At 44.3% G+C, this 10322-nt stretch overlaps 1 pseudogene; it reads right to left on the bottom strand.

Annotated features, from left to right (window-relative positions):
- Positions 1 to 4771: 4771 nt before the first annotated feature.
- Positions 4772 to 5781, bottom strand: LOC142451606 (poly(rC)-binding protein 2 pseudogene; annotated as a pseudogene).
- Positions 5782 to 10322: the final 4541 nt, after the last annotated feature.

A 10322-nucleotide genomic window follows, 5' to 3' on the forward strand; every position in this document is an offset into this window, starting at 1 on the left:
CACCAGCTGAAAGGTTATGGCAGAAACAGAGGAAGAGGTTCCCAGGGCCTTCCTTACAAGAAAGCCACCATCAGGCTGTGACTTAATTGACAGGCTAGACTCCACCCCTACACTTTTATATATCTTCAAGTTGACAAGAAAATATGTAACTACCACAGAAAACCTTTTGTCAACTTGACACCATTATGCAACTGTTTAGCCAAACCTAATTTGTAAACAAACAATAATAAAATCATCTGTACCTAATACCAAAATGCACACAACTCAAAATGTGCCAGTCCATTTAAACATAATATTCTGTAAGCAAACAAAACAATAATATTCTATGTCTAACAATTGCAGTTATGTGAACCCCTACACAATAATCCTATAATTGTATCAGCATAAATTATTTTATTGGGGGCTCTTACAGCTCTGATACCAATCCATACATCAATTGTATCACACACATTTGTACACATGTTGCCATCAGGTATCCAATTTCTATACTGTCCATTTATATCAACCCAGTGCTCTGAGGTTACAAGCATGTTCTTTGATGTGAAGAATCTTCATTCTAGTATGAACCTTGTCAGTCTGTATCCATGAGCAAAGTCAAATCAGGACAGGCCATCCCTAAAGTCAGTAGCAATATGCACCAAGGCATAGGCTCAATCTTATTTTCATTTGGTCAGGTTCTGGTCAATTCAGTGTGGGCTGCCTCACTTAGCCTCACCAGGTTGCCCATTGGACACTTGGTCTTTTGACCATGAGCCCCTTCACAAATTCTCAACAATCCTAGCCCCCTTGGGCTAGGTCATGCAACAGGTTCAGGTTCTGTCAACACTTTAAGCTTCAGGCCAGCCAACCCATTCTTGTCTAGTTACTGTGAACCATGTCCAGGCATGTCAGTGGCCAGACTCAACCCATCTCTCTATTGCTGCGTTTCTCCCACTACCACTTAACAAGTCGATCCAAGTGGTCACTTAGCAAACTTTTCATGCTGTCCACAGGCTCTCTTTAACATTCAGTCCTAGATAGAAGAGTTATTTTATGGCTCCAATTTTTTCCAGATTCAGGTACAAACACCTAGTTCAAAATTTAAAGAAGGCCGAATGGTTCCCTTTTCCCCCCTTCAGCCTGACAACTCCCTAGGCAAGTCTCTCCAATTACAAATGTCCTGTGCACTCAGAGAACTGGGTGGGGCTTACCTTTCTAAGCATTCTTTGCAGACATTTTCTATCAACCACTTTTATAGATCTAATTTAAGTATGAAGGTGGTGGGGCTTACAAACCCTCTATTCATATTTATCAATAATCATTTCTATCACACATTATATAAATAACAATAGGCAGAAGAAATCAGTATAAACCTGGACAGATCCTAAACTCAATTCTTAAAGCAGTCAAATTCAATCTTTTCTTATCTAAACTATCCTAATATGGCCTAATGCCTCTGGCTTCAAGTCAGGGTAAGGCATTCTGTCAGCCATTTTGAATAAGCAGTATGGCCTCAGAGAAGTTTAATGGGCATTTTTCATTCCTTGAGCTCAAAGTTTACGTTTATCATATTCATTTTTGCCATTTTCAGACAGGATTACCAAAGACAACTTTAGGAATAAAAACCTTCGCTTCCTATGTCTTTTCCTAAAAACAACCCAGTAAACTGCATGGCCATATCTGACTTCTGACTATCCACAGACGAACAACTACCGTGAGGCAGAGGACAAATAAGCTTCCACTCTCCATCTTCATGATTTGTTTCTCTAGTACTCCACTCCTCAGGCACCCTAATGTGTTAGGCCAGCCTGACTAGAGAAACAAATCCAGTGACACTCATATATGAGTGGGCACAAAAATAAAAACAGGAATTTTTTTCAAAGTTATGTATTTAAATTATTTAAAAATATATATACTGGGAGGGTGGAGGGAGAGTGGGGTAGAAACGGGGAACTGATTACAAAAATCTACATATAACCTCCTCCTTGGGGGGATGGACAACAGAAAAGTGGGTGAAGGGAGACGTTGGACAGTGTAAAATATGACAAAATAATAATAATTTATAAATTGTCAAGGGTTCATGAGGGAAGAGAAGAGGGAGGGAGGGGAAAATGAAGAGCTAATACCCAGGGCTCAAGTAGAAAGCAAATGTTTTGAGAATGATGATGGAAACAAATGTATGAATGTGCTTGACACGATGGATGTATGTACGGATTGTGATGAGAGTTGTCTGAGCTCCCAATAAAATGATTAAAAAAACAAAACAAAACAAAAAACAATTTTATCACCTTCAAAGTACTCTCCATAACACTTAAGACATTTGTCAAATCTGTGATTCCATTCTTGGAAACATTTTTCAAACTCATCTGTTTGGATGGCTGATACCATCTCCCTCGTTTTTTTTTTCTTCACTGCTTCTACATTGTCAAATTGCTGTCCTTCCATGCCCCTCTGCATTCGTGGAAACAGAAGGAAGTTGCATGGAGCAAGGTCGGTGAGTAAGGTTCATGGAGCAAGAGAAGCATGCTGGACTTTTTTGTCAAAAACTGGTGCACTGAGATGGCTGCATGAGCAGGTACATTGGTGACAAAACCTGTCCCCCATCTACTACAAGTCAGGCCTTTTTTTGTGGCACACCGATACACTATCTTATCAGAACCTCTAATTAGAAAGCTTGACTAACAGTATGACCTGCTGGAACGGACTCCAAATGCACTATGCGTTTACATTTCCGTTCATTTGGGAAGTTCTCAGACATCCAGAACAAGGTGTGTCATCAATCGACATGGTACCTTTTGTTGCATTTGCATAATCTCGTGTCAATTTGAGGATTCAGAGTGAAGGGGTGGAGTCAAGGCTGTCAATCAGGTCATAGCCAATGAGGTCTCTGTATGGGCATGGCCTTCTCCTGAGAATTCTGGAAACTCTTGTATTCCTCTTTGGGAGCAGGAGACACTCTCTCGGTTCACTCCCTGAAAGACATCCCCGTGGAGAAGACACATGGAGAGAGGCTGATGGAGCCAGACCTCTGGAGCCGGAGAAGCCATGTGGAGACCTCTGCCAGCGCTGAGACGCTTACAACACCACTGGATTCACAAGACTTCCCACCTATTGGCCTGTGATCTTCCCACATTTGGCATCATTGCATCTGTTTCATGAGTCTGAAGAGGACTATATAGATTGGTATCAGACATATGGGCTAATATCGGACTTATGGACTTGATCTGGGCTGGGATGTTTTCTCAATATTCAATTGCCCTTGTATATAAAGCTCTTTCTTATACACAGGTGTTGTGTCTGGATTTATTTCTCAAGTCTACCCAGACTAACACACCTATTTTGTAATGAGAAAACCACTCGTGCATTTGAGTTTTTCCAATAGTGCTGTCCTTGTAAACTATGCTCAACATCACAACAGTTTCTGCAGCATTTTCCCCTCAGGAAAAATGCAGGAAACAAAATTTCACAACCCCAAACTGTTCTCTTAAATTGGCCATCACAAGAAACGAGGTTAGAGTGAGACCGCTTTTATGAAAAAGTCACTGTGACCAGATGATGCCACTGGATGCACTGGATGCACTAACTCGAGAGCTGCTTGATCTCGCCACGCAGGAAAAATGAATACTATGAACGTTCTGCTCCACCCAGTGCAATTCTGTTTTCCGTGTGTGTGCACCCCCCATAAGTGTAAGAGAGATTTATATCAAGAATTAGATATCAAGCAAACATCCAAACCCCATCCAGATCAAGTCCACAGGCCTGATATCAGTCCCTAAGTCCTTCTTAAGTCTCATGCTGCCAATGCAATGATGCAAAAATCCAGGAAGATCCAGGGCTGGTGGGTACAAAGTCTTGTACCCAATGGTGGGAGAAGCATCACAGGGCTCTGGCAGGTCCCAGAGTGGCTCACCAGCAGGAAGGTGAAGGCAGAGGTACAGGAGTAGGTTCCATGTAGCCTCCTTAAGAGAAGGCCATAGCCACAAGGAGGTACCGTCAGGCTGTGTCCTGATTGTCAGGCTAGACTCCACGTCTACATTTTTATTATCTTCAAGTTGACATGAAATCACATAACTTCCACGGTCACGATAACTCTGTGTGATCTTTAGATGCTTCCTGCATCATTCAATATTTCACCCGTAGAATCTGTCAAGGTTCCAAGTCAAGGCTTCAGTTCTTTTAGTTCAAGGTATGCTGAGCATGTTCTTTCTTTTTGGTTTTCTCACTCTGAGCCTCCGCACATTCCGTGTAAATATTTCACGTTGTCTTCATGAGCTTCTCTTTGAAATTCCTATTCAGCTCTCTGACTTTGTCATTCCTTCTATTTTCCTTAACTTCAAGTTTAAGAGCAAGTTCAGAGTCTCTTCTGAAATTCACTTAAATCTTTTCTTTCTTTCTTGTCTTTTTTTCCAGTTTCTATTCACAAAGGAAAAGCTCCACTCAATCTTTTAATTTTCTTTTGAAAAATTCCCAACATTAGAGAACTAAACTGAAATGTATTAATATTCCACTCTTACATACCCATGACAAAGAGGAAAAAAAATTCATGACCCCCAAATCCAAACCAAAACAATAATAATAGGAAAAGCTTAAAAAGCTAAATATGGATTTCAGTAATAACAGCTGAAAAAAGAAAGGAATTAAAACACTGATTAAAAAATCACGAGTAGGTGGTAAAAACTGAAAATTTGCAAACTATTTGAAACCTCAAATCACTAACTGTTCAGAAACTACACAGATGGATCATGGTTGGTGGTGAACAGCAGTAAGGGGTTATGGTTGAATCTGCATGGTTCTAGCTGCTCTCTGTGCCACCCGTCTCTGAGGAAAGCCTGACATTGATTAGATATTGAGTCAGGGTAATTCTGGAAGCAGATCCAGTGATAGTAATCTGCCTTTCAGTAGATTCTTTCACTAGGTTCTCAGTTTTGATGTGAGTCCCAAACATCTGACGGTTCTCATTGATTTTTGGTGCCTCGATGCCCAATTATGCAGCCAATCAAATCATTTGAAATGGGGAGGTCATGAGAAGTAGTCTGAGCAGATGTATCCAAACCCCAATAGCCTTTCACTTCTGGAGAGCTGAATTCAATGACACTGAATCCGGTGTTGCCTGTGTCATAGGAAAACCAGATTGTTGCATTGCCAACTGGTGCAGCTTGGTCAAAACTGGCTGTGGAATGGCATAGTGTCCTTGACTGGTATAGGCATGACCATCTGCAGAGATGACTGGAGAAATGGACAGCTGGCCCTGTAGTGAATGGTCACCCTCTTGGGGGGTGGGGGCACTGGGAGAGAGTCTCCAACATGACCACGAAGTTCTGTTTGACACAGCAATGGAATGTGGAATACTAGCAATAGTGATCAGTAGAATTGGGAAGCATCTCTCCAGTCACCTGAGCCCCTGTGCTCTCTTGAGTTTCTTTGATTTTGCAAGCACTTTTCCCAAGGAGAGAGCCACACTGACTAGAAGGGGCCACCTGCCTCAGGGGACTGGGGCCTGCTTGCAGCTGTACTCTTTCTTGGTCATAGCGCTGCTGCTATGTTCTCTTCCCATTTGTCAGCGATCACAGCAAAGGCTCTAAAGATGGCCTTAGTGGGTCCAGCCAAAGTGATAATTCTCTCAGGACAATTTCCATCTGAAATAGCACCACTTTCTTCCCGCATCTTAACCGATTCTCCTTTCTTTCCGACGACACTGGCAACTTCCTTTCCATGTATAGTGAGAGTGACATTTAATCCACCTTCAATCCTGCGGTGTCTGTGTTGAGCAGTGTTCTGGGGAGCTGGACTTTCAGTGGTCATGTCTTTGGTCACTGGTTGGGGTGAAAGCCAAAAACTGTAGGCACGCGTGACTGAGGGATAAAAAGGGGAGAGGTCAGGACGAACAATAGGCCAGGCGGGAAGGTGAGGGTGACCCTGCTGGTGGGTGGAGTAGGCAAAGGGGCAGGTGGAGGAGGAGGAGGAAGGGGCAAAAAGACCCTGGGGCATGTGGGCGGAAGGGTGGAGCGTGGGTGGGAGGGAAAGGGCTGCTCCCGCTGGTGTCTCTCCTGGTCTGGGCTCTTTCTATTCTTTTTAATGACTTTTTCTTTATCATCAGTTCTCAGGTCTTCTGGCAGCAAATCGTTTTTTTTTTCTTCTTTTTAAAAAAAATCATTTTATTGGGGGCTCGTACAAGGCTTACAACAATCCATACATGCATCCATTGTGTCAAACACATTTGTACATTTGTTGCCATCATCATTCTCAAAACATTTGCTTTCTACTTGAACCCTTGGTATCAGCTCCTCATTTTTCCCCTCCCTCCTCGCTGCCCCCTCCCTTGTGAACCCTTGATAACTTATAAATTATTATTTTTTCATATCTTACACTGTCTGACGTCTCCCTTCACCCACAGTTCTGTTGTCTGTCCCCCAGAGAGGTTATATGTAGATCCTTATAATCGGTTCCCCCTTTCTACCCCACCTTCGCTCCACCCTCCCAGTAAATCTGGTTTTGACATGCTCTTGAAATTCAGGTGGATAGACTCAAGGTCACATTTCTGTTCTCCTGGGCTTGTTTTAATTTTTTTCAGCTTCAGCCAAAACATGCATGCGAGCAATTCATGGTCTATTACACAGTCAGCCCCTGGTGTGGTTTTAGTTGCTCATATTACATTTCTCCATTGTCTATTTGCACAGATGTACTTGATTTGATTTCTGTGTATTCCATCTGGAGAAGCCCACATGTAGAGTTGCCTTTTGTGTTGTTGGAAAAGGTGTTTGCTATGAACAAGTTATTCTTCTCACAAAATTCTACCATGAAGTCTCCAGCTTAATCTCTATCACCAAGATCATATTTTCTAACGACTGTTTCTTCCTCTTTGTTCCCAACTTTTACATAGCAATTGCTAATAATTACCAATGCATCTTGATTGCACATTTAATTAATTTCTGACTAAAGATCTTGATAGAATCCTTTAATTTCTTCATCATGAGCTTTTGTGGTTGGTGCATACATTTGAATAATAGTTGTATCAGTCCAAGTTCCTTGAAGGTAGATAGATATAACCCTATTACAGAGAGCATTATACCTCGAGATTGATTTTTGAAATGTCCTTTCTGACTTAAATGCATTATCATTCCTCTTACTGGTGTCACTCCTGGCAGGGTAAGTCATCTGATTTTCTGATTCAAAGTGCTCAATACCAGTCCATTTCAGGTCCTCAATGCTTAGGATCTTTATGCATTCCAGTCCATTTGTGATGATTTGCAATTTCCCTAGATTCATACTCTGCACACTTCAAGTTCTGATGATTAGATTTTCCCCCTACTGTTTCTCAGTACCTTGAGCCATGCCCCATCAGTAAATGAACACGCCCAAAGCCTTACTCCCTCAGGCTTTGCCCCACTCATATCACCATGGTCCCCGCCACTGTGAGAGAGCAGCTCCTTCTCAGGCACATTGTGAGTGCTTTCCTGCCCGAGGGGCCAGGCCTTTGGTATTATCACCAACTGTGTTCTGCTTCCATTCAGGAAGCCTTCGGTATCTGACAATGTGTCGAAATGACTACTTCCAACATGGAGAGGTAGGTTACAAAAGATGGTGAAACATGGAATGTGGTGGCTGTTGAGAAAACCAGAACTGAGCTGCAGCTTGGCCACTCCGGCTTCCCCAGTTTGACACATGCTTAGGCCATGTTATGAATGCAGACTGCACTCCAGTTCATGGCGTGTACATGCTTCAAAGATCCCAGCACAAGCGCAGTGATGACTCTCTGGGGCAGAGCACCCCTCAAGAGGGGCATGTCCAAGGTGCCAACCCATACAAACCTTTCCTAGAGGCGGTGCCTTCAGAATCTCCCACCCAGATTGTTAGGTAGCTTAGCCTAGGGAATTGGGAAGTCCATTTACGCATGCCCAGGAGAGCCAGCAAAGGACAAAAGCTGGATTTTCCTGTGGGTGGGCCCAGATGGGCGTTACACCTGGAGCAGCCCACCTGGGCCAGGTGATTGCAATTCAGCCAATGGGATCGACCTGGGGTCGTTCACCACGCCTCCCCCGGGAACCCTTGAAAAGGCAGGGACCGAGAGGCAGAGGGGCTTGTCTTGTCTTGCTTGTGCGGTCTGGTCGTCTTCGTGGGAGGGGAGAGATCCTTGCATGTCCCGGAGCAGTCTCTGCCAGGCCGCATGGTCAAAGGAATCCTATGGGTGCCACGTAAAACCTGATGCTTCTTTGAACTTTCATTAAATTGGATCACAAGCCTGGCTTCGGCATGAAATCATCTTGAGTGGAGCCAAGGACTGAGGCTGAAATCTAGTCCAGGAGAGAGAGACCTTACAGGATCTCTTGGGCGAGCCATGCCATCTGCGTCCCACCAAACCTTCCCACAGCTGACGACCAAGCTGGCAACCAACAAAGACACCGGGCAACCGAGGGCACAGGGAGCACATGCAAAATCTCCCCGCTGACACCATCCAAGAAGGTATCTGGTCAGTGCGGGGCAAGGCTTGGCTGGTGGAGGTTAAAGCCTCCCCCGTGCCATGGGCCCAGCTGCACACCACAATGCAATCCCTCCACTGAAGGCACAGCTGACGTCCAGCAAATCCTCCCAGCTGAGATCACCCAAGAAGGTGCCTCGCCACCCACCCGCCCCCACACCAACCAACCAACCAACCAAAAAACCCCAACCTCCCCACCACCACAGGGCTAGGTGCTGCCATTGGTCTAGATGTGCCATCACCAGCACCGAGGGCACAGTTACCACCTGTAAAACATTCTCCTTGCCAGTTACCAAGAAGGTCAATGACAGGTGGCGGGCAAAGCCTCTCCACGGCCATCAAGTTAGCTGATAAATCTTCCACACCAATGAGTATGGGGGACCGCCTCCACAATCAAATGGGTCCAAGGGGTGGTTGTGTAATTGAAGGGTACGTTAAAGAAACACCATACAAGGCATTCAAGGGCTCACCTCTTCCTTGAAGACTAGAACCAGAGGGGGGTAATGTATTCTCTTAACAGGTTTATATAATCTTGGGCTAGCAACCCATGTCATACACATATGTAGCAGGAAGGGGTTGTATTAGATGTATACATGTAACGAATGGGACATGGTAGTGACATACACATGACAGGAAGGGATATACGTAATGAGATGGGCGGGCTCTAGAGTTAGGATGTTGGCTTAGCCTTGGTTGTTTATGAGCTGACTTGACCTTAGGTGTCCTTGAGCTTTTCTCCAAGGGAGTAATTTGTGGTCCTTTTCAGAAGGGAGTGGGCCAGACTTCAGGTGGGGTGGTCTGATTGCTCTTGATGACAGACAGCCTTCAAGCAATTAACCTTCAAGGGCCTAGTAAGCAACCATGTGCTTACAAGCAGCACCTTAAAATTGGCATTATTATGGGGGTACTTTGTGGGTAGAGGGGTGATTGCATCATCATATGACTGCCAGACCACTGGAAACCATGGCTCAAACAAGTGACATTTTGGAGGAGATACAATTCAATCCATGACACCAACAGTGTGGGAGACCTGAGTGGATTTTGGACCAAACCACCTCAAGTGTCCTTACCACCTGTCTGAAGGGAGTGTGATTCTGACACTGAGCAGATTTCAGCAGAGACTGTGGACTAAGATTAGGAAGAAAGGTCTGGTGAGCTAACATTCTAGAAATCAGCTCATGAAATCACTTTGGATCACAGCCGTCCAATCCCCAAATAGCGATGCTAAAGGACTGTGCGGTATTTAGTTTTATTGTACACTGGAGGCTGACAAACTAGTTAGCAGGCAACAATAACAACACAGATCCAGAGAGAGGGACTCTAAGGCTATATAGTTTGAACATGGGGCTGGGGCTGAGAGGCACTCAGAAAATTCTAGCTACATCTTAAAGATGAGAAAGATGACCCGTTTTCCATCAAATACAGAAAGAAGCATCTCAAAAGAAACACCCCAATGTTTAAAGTTTGTGACCCGAGGGTAGCAGAGAAACCAGAGAGGGGGACACCTATGTCTGCTTTGTGGGGCAGAAGGGTAAAAATGGGACAAAGGGCTCTGGCCCAAGGAATTGAGAAAAGTGAGAGAGAGAAATTGGAAGTAAAACATGAGGTTCTAGGAAGTGATGGTTTTCAGACACCATTTGCTCCTAATGTACTGGCTGAGGCTGCCAGAGGTCTTTTCTCTATCCGTCTGAGTTAGAAACACAGGGCTCTTTGTTGCCCTACAGAGCAAGCAGCTACTTGATAAGATAAAGCTCCTCTGAATGCCTCCTGAATTTGAACAAGCATTTACTGGAATCTTGGAAGTCTGAAGCTGTGCGACTTTTGCTCCTGGGCCCGGCTCTCACAAGAGATTCTGCTTAATGGGAAG

Source organism: Tenrec ecaudatus, chromosome 6 (assembly GCF_050624435.1).
Source record: "Tenrec ecaudatus isolate mTenEca1 chromosome 6, mTenEca1.hap1, whole genome shotgun sequence".
NCBI lineage: Eukaryota > Metazoa > Chordata > Mammalia > Afrosoricida > Tenrecidae > Tenrec > Tenrec ecaudatus.